This window comes from Sturnus vulgaris, chromosome 2 (genome assembly GCF_052056855.1).
Source record: "Sturnus vulgaris isolate bStuVul1 chromosome 2, bStuVul1.hap1, whole genome shotgun sequence".
Classification (NCBI taxonomy): domain Eukaryota; kingdom Metazoa; phylum Chordata; class Aves; order Passeriformes; family Sturnidae; genus Sturnus; species Sturnus vulgaris.
Window position 1 is genome coordinate 33,411,887 of NC_142244.1, and position 11,801 is coordinate 33,423,687.

The following is an 11,801-nucleotide window of genomic DNA, read 5'->3' on the forward strand; positions in this document are numbered from 1 at the left end:
TAGGCAACCTGTATGGCCTGCTCCTTTAGATCTTGTCCTCAGCACTGAGGCATCCTGTTGGCTGTCCCAGCATGGCCAGAACAGTGGCCCTTTGGGCCCAGCGTCTTCTGCCTAGATAGATGTGCTGTTGGATAGCTTGTAGGGAATAGCTCATAACCATTAGACATAAGCTGAAACTCTTGTGAAGACTTTCTTCCTCACTCTGTCTCCCTGGTTATGAATTTTCCATCGACATCTCATCCGGCCTCTTGAAGGTGCCAAATATTTCATGGGCAAATGCATCTCTACAAATCACGTGCTCAAGTAAAGCAACATTCAGTGGATGTAGAACATCAGCAGAACATCAGAAGTATGTGGTGGTAATAAATGGGGGATGCGTCTTTTGTTTCCAGATATTGCTCATGAAAAGGGGTACATTTGCTAAAGTTTGTTCAATTAATTATGACTTTGTATAGTCTGTCAAGCTTTTTTTCCGTCTCCAGAGCAACGTTCAGTGCTACAGAACATTTTGTTGGACAGCCAGTCTGTGTAGGTGCAGCACTTACTCTTTCTGATGTGTTCTGCCGTGTGTCAGGGTGTGAAGAGCGTGATAGGTTGCTCAGGGCAGTCTTTGGGCAATGTGACAGGACACCAGCCTGGTGTTTAGAGGAGCTGCTGATGGCGTCATTCACAATCACTGGGATATTTTGCATCTTCCCAGTTCCTGGTATGCTGAGTAGTGGTTTGCTGCCATACGTCCCCCTCCTTCCAAAGGAGTATGCTGTGCCTACAGTGTGACTCCTGTCAAAGAGCATCACATCAGCCACTCTCCCCTAACCCATATAGCCTGTCCTTTCATTTCAAAAGGCAGTCTGTTTGCCCTTGGTAAACCAGCATCACCCTTTCCTGACCACATTCTTGTCCTTGGCACGCGTGGCGCTGGGTGCCAAGGGGACACAGCACTGAGTTAATGATGGTTGGTCTGGGGCTCACCCCCTCATCCTGGTTGGTCTGCACAGCTGAGTGTAATATTAGCATTTTTTCAGCTGCCAGGGATGACAGATGAAAAACTCTGGCCTCATAATCACATCAGGCAATTCTTTCAGCAGCTTCAGAAATGTCCTAGCACCCTTGAATTGTATTCTATTCAATCTCAAGCACTGTAATATGTCCAACCTCCCTAAGTACCATCAAGCCTTGCTGTCCCTCAGTTTTATAAACCATTATGATATGTTTGGAAATCTGGGAGCAGGCTTTGCTTCTACAGACTATAGCAAGGAAGACTTTGAGTATTTCAGCCTCATCTAAGGCTGAGACATTCATCACTACTTTGTCTCCTCATTCCTCAGCAGACCTGTATTTTCCCTGGACTGGTTACTAGGACAGTTGCACAATCTCTTTGTCACCCATCCTATTCCATGCAAATTTCTCCTCTATCTGGTCTCTAAAGCCTTTCTGATTTTGTCCTTCTGTACCCAAGTAATGCTGCCATCCTCCTTCTCCATAGCCTATCTTTTTTTCCAGCTCACGCACACGTGCTTTTTGCACTTGAATTCATTGTGAAGCTCCTTCCTTAGTTAGGATGAGTTTCATTCAAAATTACCAGACTTGCTGCACACACACACACACACACAAAAAAAAAAAAAAAAAAAAAAAGAGGTTTGAAGATGCACAAAATTATTCCCTGCACAAAAAAAATGGTTTGAAGATGCTGTCTTGCACAGTGTTGGCCAGGGAAATCAAAGTGACTGATGGCACGACTGGAACTCTGGATTTCTGGCATGTAAATCATTGCCCTTCTCTGGTGTTGTTACATGAATGTGGACATGAGGGAGGCTGTCCTTGCAGAAGGCCATTGCATTCCCAAAGCCCAGCAAGCACTTTCTGCCATCTCAGAGTAGTCAGCATGGCACTGGTGGGTCGGGACAAGGTTGATTTGATATTGAAGATGATGTTTAGGGAACTGAACAAGAGGAAGCCAAGGAAGGATGGAATGGAGTGAATCACTGAGAGATGAACACAGCAGAAAAGGTGGCAGAGACAGTGAGTGACTCTGGAATGGAGTCCTAGAGCTGTGAGGAAATGGTCCCTGTAGTGAGGTAGCCAGAAGGATTATCATATACCCAGAGCACTGGGTCACTTGTTGGCAGCATGTCTAGCAGTTAAAGCAGGAGGCAGGAGGGAGCTGTGTGTGATAAGGAGAGAGAAGTATGCAGTGAAGAGTGGTCAGATCTCTGAAGGCAAAGGTGGTTGAAAAGACATTTTATAGGAGGATCCTATAGTGGTGTGGCTATGAGTGGAGCTGTTTGAAGTGAGGTGGAGAGGCCATCAGGTAGTTTCAGCTAACTATTTAGGTGTCTTGGTGTGAGACTCCACTTTTTAGTCAGCACATCACTTCTGCAAGATGGGCTGGGAACAGGCAGCCATGAGGCAGAGGAGATAAATAAACTCTAGCCTATATCCACCAAGAATGTGCAGCTCAGCACTTGCTGTCACCCAGCAGCCTTTGTCTTTTTGTCACCATGCTCCCTCCAAAACAGTTCTTTCATGTTCATCCAAGAGTGTTCTGTGGGTACAGAGATGGCTGCCAAGCACAATGAGATGGTGGGAATGAACAAAAAAATGCTGACAGCTTTGGAATAAGTGGCATGCTGAAGGCTAATCTTGTTTCAGCAGCTAGAAACAGGACTTGGTGTGCTCTGGGCCTCTCCTGCGGATAAAGCACAGCTTGATAGCCATTGATGAGAAGGCTGGGAAAACACCAGCGCACTTGCAAAAATTTTGGATATGCAAATTAAAAGAAGACAGCAATACTACAAGACACAGCACATGTTTGGAGCATCTACTCACTTCTTCTGACAGATCAGAGATGAGAGGTAGGGAAAGACAGAAAAGCGAGGGGGGTGGCAAGATAAGGAGAGGAAAGGTAGCTGGGAGTCTTGGGTGCAGCAAGAAGTTGTGCCAGTGTGCAATGTCTTCTCCGGGCTTCTGTTGGAAGAAGGGATAATCAGGGTGAAAGCTGAGCAAACAGAACAGGGTAGATGACTTAGGTTTTATCACGGGTGGTGCTCGGCAGGCGGGGTTCGAACAGGAACTGCTGGCCGGGCTGTGTTTGCGTAAGAATCTCCAGCTGCAGGCAGCAAAGCTGGCAGTGCCACCTCCTGGGCAGAGCAGGGGCTTGGACCAGCTCGCACCTCACTCTCCTGCTGACCGCCTGGGTGATCTCGGGCAAAACACTGCCTGCCCTTCCTTGCACTTGGATATTTTCATTTTCAGCAAAGGCATGGCCCCAGGGAAGTCGGTGAGCAAAGTTCATATCCACCTGAGCCAGATCTTCACACTGCCAAATAAAAGTGCAGAGCTACACTCGGGTAGACAGTCACTGCTGGAGGAGAGCAGGAAGGACAAATGTTGCTTCAATATTTCTTACCGAGTTTCTACACCCACGTGTGACTTATTTATTAACTGTGGAGTTTTTTTTCGTAGGGACCTGTCCTGCTGCTATCTCCAGCTGCATCACAGCAGTTTTTCAGCCATCTGGTTGCATCATATTGGCACAGAGATTGCACTCGATTTGGTAAATTCAGCACTGTCAAGTTGTAACAACCACCAGGATGAGGGAGCTGGGTGTGGTGAGAGATGATGGATGGCCTTTGAAAATTTCAATTAAGCACACCATTGGTATATTTTCTCTGGGTTATGAAAGCAACACCATTAAGTGTGTATCTTAGATCCATATAGACTAGATTGCAACTGCCCCACAGGATGTGAGCAATCAACGTCCACAGAAAGTTACTCACATCCTGCAAAACAGAAAATAGGATGCACCATTGTCTGCAGAATGAGACTTTTCGCATGATCTCAAAGAGAAACATGACTAAAACATGCATTTTACACAGAATATCAGCCATTGGAATTTATTGTCAGCTGCCATTCAGAGCGACCTGCATAAAGGGCTCAGTGGAAACTGATAAAATGCACAGGACCTTTTAAGTGCCACGAGCAGGTAGAACTGATGGGCATGCAAGATACAGCTGGCTCAGCTGGACTGAAGGTTTCACAGTAGCAAATCTGATGCAGCATGGCCATCAGCACAAAGCAGAGGTATCTTCCTATCTGTGTTAGGTAGTGTAAGACAAGATCCAAACAGAACTGGCCAAGGCCAGTATCAGCAAAGCCCAATGTGGCAGACACCATCACTGCTGAAACCTGCACGGGCTTGTTCATCTCAGAAAAACTTCTCCATGCAAAAATGTTGAGAGAAATACTTGCCAGTATATTTCCTTATTTCATGAAAGAGACAAAACTTTTGTGGGGCAGCATCACACCACCTTTGTGCTCCTCCTTTTTCTCATTCTGACACAAGGGTGACATTCACACTGATCATATAGTTCATAGGTAATGGTGTGTGTTGTCATGCTCTGGTCATACACACAAAAAAAAGTTAAAAGTGTCATATTAGTGTAAGGTTTTGGTGTTTCCAAACACATTGTTTAGAGCCATCTTTTTATGCAAGCAAGTCTGGTTTCTTTTTCCAAATGAAATTGGGAAAAAAAGAGAAAAGAAAAAAGAAAATAAAAATGGGGAAAAAAGTAGAAGTAAAGGAAGAGAAACATTTTTCCTTGTGACTGGAAAGTCCACTTCCTGACTGACTATGTATGTGAGACTAGAGTAGCCAAAGCACAAACATCAGGGCTGACTAGAAATTAGGCTTTAGCAAAGATTCAGTGCACAGTGTTAGTTCTTGAAAAGATAATTTCTTTTTTTCTCCTTGACTGGGACTTAACCTTTTTATTAACTAAACTGAGCTTAGAGACCATGCTTTGTCCTGCTGAAGGCAGGTTCAGGACATTAGTGACACTTTTAAAATAGAGACCATGGAAATGTATAGCACCTGGGAAGCTGTGCTGCACACTGGATGTGCAGACTACTGGTTGCCATTGCTTGTGCAGTGCCCTGACATGAAGGACACTGCAGAGGCATAACACAAACTGTGGTTCCTCATGTCCTTATCATGCCTAACATGATAGGGAAAGAAGGTGAAAGAGGGACACAAGGGAAAGGGGTTGTAATCTCCCTGGCACAGTGCAAAAGACTGCAGGACTGGAAGTGCTGGGCAGCTGCAGTGCCAGCTGACCGGAAGATCTGGGAGTCAGAGCAATTGTACTGCCCCTGTTCCCAATCTCTCTGAAGCTGGTGCTTCCAGGAAGGATTTGGAGCACAGCCATGCTGAGCACACATACGAAGTGTGAGCTGTGGGTGTGAGCACTCTGGTTGCACACACGCTGCTTGATTCTTGCCAGTAGTGTAATGAAAAGGTACAAAGCGTCCACATGCCCAGCCTCATCTAGAGAGGCCTTCTGACAGCCTTGATCACAGCTTGCAGATCTGCAAATCCCTTTCTTCTGCTGGGAAACTAAAGGCAAAAGCTGAATTACTCTAATCATACAGCCATGCACACAAGCCCAGCTTTGCAACAGACAGAGTCAAGGTTCTCACCCAGATTCCCTGAATGATCTAGCCCCCACACAAAATTACCAGTGATCTCTGTAGCAAAGGAGACACAAAATTCCTGCTGAGCCTGTGGTTTGCCTCTGATGTACTTAGTGCCTTGCAGGAATAATGCAAAGCAGTGCCAAGGTCTCTTCCAGCAGCAGCCAGAGGCCTGAGACTGCATGTTTGCACAAGGAAGCCTCCATTTCTAGAGTTGAAAAGACTGAATGCTCCCTGCTAACACTGTCTTTGGGTGATTTGTCTACATCAGTGGCCCAGCTACCACAAAAAAAGGGGTCGAAACGGCACAGAGAAAGGCAAACTGAAAGTGTGGATGAAGATGGGCTTGCATTACCTGGCCATCTCTGGGTCTTCTCTCGTACCTCAACAATTTTCTTGTGCCCCTGAACACATTTGGTCCTTCCTTCTACTATGTGATAGTTTCCCAGAAGAATACCACAATCTTATAAAAAAAACCTTCCCTGTTTCTTCTCATGCTGACATTTTCACAGGCTGCCAACCCCCCACCCCCCACCTCGTCTTGTCTTCCCAATGAGTTTAACATTTCATCCCCACAAGCTGATTACCTTTGGGCCATGAATTTCTTCCTTGCTCCTGAGGTGCCTCATTCCTGCTACAGCATAGTGCCCTCGGGGGAACATAAGCTATGGAGTTCAGCCTCACTGGAGTGTGCTGACTCCGTGCTTTCCTGTTTCCAGGCATGGAAACGTGCCTGGTTATGTGGCAACACGCTGGCAGCATGTGTTTCCCAGGTGCCTCATAGTTGCAAAGAGGCCGTGCGTGTGTGTATACATATACATATATATATATATATAAAGCTGACATTCACTCCCACACCCATAATTCTCACAAAGATTAGATTAATTTGCAATGTAATTATCAGCAAATGTCTTTTAGGGCAGCTGACAACTCACAGGGGTAAACTGTGACATGCCAAAGCATAGGGCACTCTGAAATATGAGTGCCATGCTACCACTCCACAAAACTTGCAATTCCTTCCCTCCCACCCAAATCCCCAAACACCAAACCACAGCCCAAGCCAGACTGCAGCTCAGCAGCAATTCTGTGGCTCCTGGCGTGCACCTGAGCTACCTAGCTACCTGAGCTGGGCTTCAGAGATAAATGATCTTTCTGCTTTGTCAATGGTCTTGCTCTTTTTCCCTGCAGAGCTAATTCAGCTTCATGGGGGAAGCAGACCCATTGACAACATAGTTTATTAAGATCCAGCAATGATGTGACTGATGTCCCAGGAAAACCTGCTGAAGGATCAGCTGACATAACCAACACTGATGAGGCAGAGGACCAGACCTAGCTTGGTCCTCCAGCTCATCTCTGTACAGGTGAGATTATTGTGAATAACTGGTGGAGCTGAAGTGACACACAACCTCATCTACTTTCATCAGAGTTCCCAGAATTGTACCTTCCAGTTCAGCCCTTTCCACCTGTCCTCACCTGCTTTGTAGGTAGTAGGGTAACTTGAGTGGAACAAGCAGTGGGAATGCCTTCAGACAAGACAGATCTCTCCCGTGTGTAAACAGAGATTAGATCCACAGATTGCTGAGAAGAGAGGCTGAGATGCTGCAGTTCTGGTTTGATACTTGCTTGGCAGAGAGAAACTGGTTTATAACACTCCTGTGCCTGCTGCTCTTCCCTGGGCTTCTCTTTTCTCCTCATCCCCACATTTTGCAGGGCATACAAAACAGAATGTGACCTCCTTTGGGTAATCTTACCATAACTCTGGGCAGTATTAGCAGGGCCTTTTAGCTTTAAGCACAGGTTTTCTGCACTGACAAGCTGTTTCTGCTTAACCAAGGAGTGGCCAGTGCTGTACAATTACAGGCCCTTTCCTGAGCCCGCAGGCAGCCTCAGTCTGCCCATTCAGGAAAATAAGATTATAAGGATTTTTGTCAAATGCTTGAATGTCTGCAAAATAATATTGCTGTTGTTTGAATCTGGTATACCTCAGCTGGTAAACATGCATGTTTTTTGCCTACCATTTTTTTAATTTCCTCCCATGCTGTGCTACAGACATCTCCCTTTGAATATTTACCCTTTGGTTTCCTTTCTCCTTAGGTGCATGACCAGCCCCCATCTTTTCTTCTTCCTCCCTGCCCAAGCAAGATATGTTCCTTTTGCATCACTTCTTTGTTCTCTGTGGTATTTGCAACACCCTCCCAGCCTTGTATCACCTGTGAATTCCATTCCTCCCGGTTGTGTTTTCCCTGCCTTTTCAGTACCTAGAATGACGAAGCTTTTTGTCCTGCCTTGCTGCAATTGAACCTGATACATGAAAGGAGGAGAAAAGGTAGGAATAAACTGCCCTGATGATTCATCCCCGGGGCTGAAAGATTTGCTCCTTTGATATCAGTCCCTTGATCAGAGCTCTGCTATGTTATCTCTGTCCGAGGAGACTTAATTCCTGGCACATTTGGGCTGGTGGAATCCCAGATACCAGAGCCGGTGACTGGAAAAGGAGAACATTACATTCTTCTTCCAGCCTTAGATATGTCAAAGGGTCTTCAAGGTTTGATATTCCAGGGCCTATAACCCCTTTAAGGAAGCCTTTGTCTGCATTTAATGCAACTGAAAAACCTCTAACTTTCTTCCCCCCTGCCAAAATCCATCACCTGCTCTCTCTGTAACTTACACCCTTGCAGAGGTGTCCCAACAGTTTCTTGATGCCTTGTTCCATGGGCAGCTTTCCCTACCAGCTCACCCTCTACTTGTCTGCCACATCCTCACAAGATACTGAAGACCTTTTCACCATTCCCTTATAAGACTGTGCACTGATCCACTGGTCATGGAGCAAGATGAGTGAAAACCATGGAAGGAACATGGAAAACGTATCTTGAGCCAAGTCCAATTCAAATGTCATGGTCAAAACTTAATATCAAAGTGCTGGATGAGTGGGATGTACTGCCAGGTATTGACAACTGAACTGGCAGAGGAGCCATGGGGACATGCAGTTTTCTAAATTCTACTTAAGTGGGAATTCTTTGGAAAATTTGCCTAGGAGGAAGTTTGGGGAATGTCACACAGGGACTACATCTCTGTAGGACTAGATGAGTTTTCCAGTGGTGGGAGACTGTTTTCTCCATATGCACACTTAGATTAAAATTCTATGTGTGATGCAAAATGGTTAAACATGATTTGAGATTTCAAGACTTCAGACAGCTTGGAGCTGTGGCAATAATCACCATAAAAAAATCCTCATAGCTTTTGTTATAGAGAAGGGGAAACAGTTCAAGTACTAAAAAAGAAGGAAGCATTAGAAAAACCCTCCCCTCCTTTCTAGGAGAAAATATACCATAGATGACATCAACAGCAGTTAAGATCCATTATTGCAGGAAACGTAGACATGGTGGATCTGGAGGGTAGCCTTGGTGTAATATTTTATGCAAACTTATTTCTCCAAAGTGAAAACTCGTATTGAATAGGGAAAAAACTCCACCTTCTGTTTCTGATGCTGGATTCTCTTTTAGTTGGTGGCACATGCCTGGCATGGACAGACACTTTGGGAAGTGGAAAACACACAGCAGCATCAGGCTGGACAAGAATTAGCTGTATTTGCCATAACTTGTAGCCATGTAGCCAGAGAAATTGCTTTGGCTAGTAACCACAGGTGCCTTTTAAACCTGAAGACAAGAGACAGAAGCTAGGCTGGGCTTTGTGAAGCATGTGTGAGAGCAGATGAGTCTACTACATTCCAAGAGATGCTGGAATGAGACTGAAAGTGGTAGATATGGCAATAGTGTCCAGGCCTTCTGCCTACACTGATCACACCTTTTTTGGCAAAATGGGAAGTAAAATCCTACAAGTGAGACCCAGGAGACTGTGGGAGTGCTGGCAACACTGACAGATCATTTTTTCCAGTTTCATCTTCCCCTTGGTGTAAGTGCCAAACTATACTTCTCTTTGAGGGCCTGACTGTGTGAAGGACTCCAGGAAGGATGTATGAGCAGAAAAATCCATCTCACAATAATGAACAACAGCTTGTCCTAAACTGCTTTGTTGGAAACTAAACCCATTAATTTCTTTATCCTTACAATTTTTTCTCTACACAGAAAAAAAACCCCAAAAACCAAAAAAACAGAAAAGAGGAGGGGAGAGAAGAAGAGGACTTAAATGTATATGTATACATATATGGATGGGTGTGGCACAGATTTTAATTTTTACCTTTCACTGATTTTACTAAAAAAATTTACACAGTAAAATAAGTTGGGCTTTTATTACTCTGAGTAATTTAAGAGAAGGGGCCCTCTGTTCCCTTCCTTCATGATCCAAAAGCACTTAACATGTGAAGTTGTGTCCTAAATTACATTTACAGAAGGAAAAATTGAAGGCAGCTAGGAAATACTTACGAATGTTATTTAAGGTTTGCAGACTTTCTAGACCCTCCCCAGCTCTTTTTAGGTAGGTGTTACCATAGATCCCCTTACAACTTTCTGCCCTGAGGGGTCTTAACTTACTTTTTTTTCTGGATGACTGCTATATACAGCAAAGTACCAGTTCTGACCAGCCTTAGGCTGAGAGCATTGGAAAAAGAGAAAAGGAATCATTTTCCTTTTTTTTTCCCTTTTATGATTACCCAAATGAAATTTGGCTCTATTCCCTCAATGGGAAGTTATTTTACCCCTTTCAGAATTTTTCAGCTCAGTATGACACACCTAAAACCCCCAAAAAGTAGCAGCACATTTATAATTTTTGGAATAAATTCTCCTTTCCCCTGCCTACTCTCAGTTCAGCAAAGGCATGTGTGTTAGAAGGGGAAAAACCTCATTTTCTGGCATGATTCATTAACAATATTTATAAAGAGTACAAGGTCATTGTGACACCAGGCAAGCACATGTATCTAACTAGATTACAGCACAATCTCACACAAAGCAAAGAAAAAATGTAGAAAATGATAAGTCACCGAAAGAAAAGTCTTCTGAGAAAAGCAAGGTGCTTTAAGAGAGGCAAATTCAAATTCAAGTTAAGATTAAAGAATTAACATGATGAACGAAGTGGTTAAAAGGGGAACAGAGTAGTAACATTGCAGTGTGTGAATGTTTTCGCTACTTTGCTTCTTATCCTTCAAACTCCATTATTTTTCCAGTTTTTGCTCTTAAAGTGTCTTTTGACTAAGCCATTAGTATCAATAGCGATCACAACAACCCTACAAATGTTTAAACAAAGCAGGGCATTTGTTTAGGCTTCAAAAAAAAGAAGAAATATTATAAAACAGTACTATCAAAGCCTTCTTCTTAAAACAACTGTATTAACAATCTTCGAATAATTAACCAAAACCATATTCAGCATTGTCAGATAACAGTGAGTATTTGGAACAAAACTGTACCAGACCAGGCTTGGTTTGATGCCAAGCCACATCTGTGTCACATGTGGGGGACATTAGCTGCTCCCTCAGAGATGCTGCTGCTCTGAAACCACAGGGAATGAGGCCCTGAGGTCCCCTCAGCTCCTCTGCCCCTCGGTTCCCCCTCCTGCCCCCAGGGAGGTGACTCCCTCCGTGCTGCCCCACTTGCTGGTCCAGCTGGGGGGGTGGCTCTGCTCCCAGGAGTGACACTATTCTCCTCCCCAGCTGCAGCCCAGAGGGACTTTGTAGTGCAAGTGACTATACCGGTTTATTATGGCCTTTGGGCACTTTGTAGGAAAGATCCCAGACACCTTCAGAAGCAGCTGAAATCAATGAGATCAAGTGTGAAGTGCTCAGCAAGTGAAACTCCCAAAAGCAACACCGACACCCACTGCAACCCACACCAGCACCCACACCTTCAACAATCCTAAGAGATGGTGATACCTTCCAAGTCTGCTGCCTTGGTTTCATATCCTAACTGCACCTAAGGCCATGAAAAATTTGAACACCAATATACACTAACAGGCCAGGCATGAGTAAGAAGGAGAGCATAATATTCACCTTGACTGGTGGCACTGGAGCTGCCCAGTGGGGTCCCAAGCTCTGTACAGCTCATGTAACTGGTGCTTTATTGGCTAGGGCTCGAAGGCAGACGTGAGGGACAGTGATCTCAGCTCTTGTGGCACTGCAGCTCTGAAATGTAGAATGATTCAGAAGGGAGACATTAGCCAAAGCAAATTGTAGGCGCTGTTGCAGCATAATTGACATATTCAGGATGTTCTTGGGTTTCTGTTGAGGCAGATGTGCTCAAAGGCCCTTTTTTGCTTTAAGTTTTTCAAGTAAATTTAACATAAAAACCTGCCGTTCTTGTGCAGAGATATGTCAATCCCTGCAGTTTGTAAAATTAAAAAGTGCTTCATGCAAACAGAAAACATAAAACTCAGTGACAAGT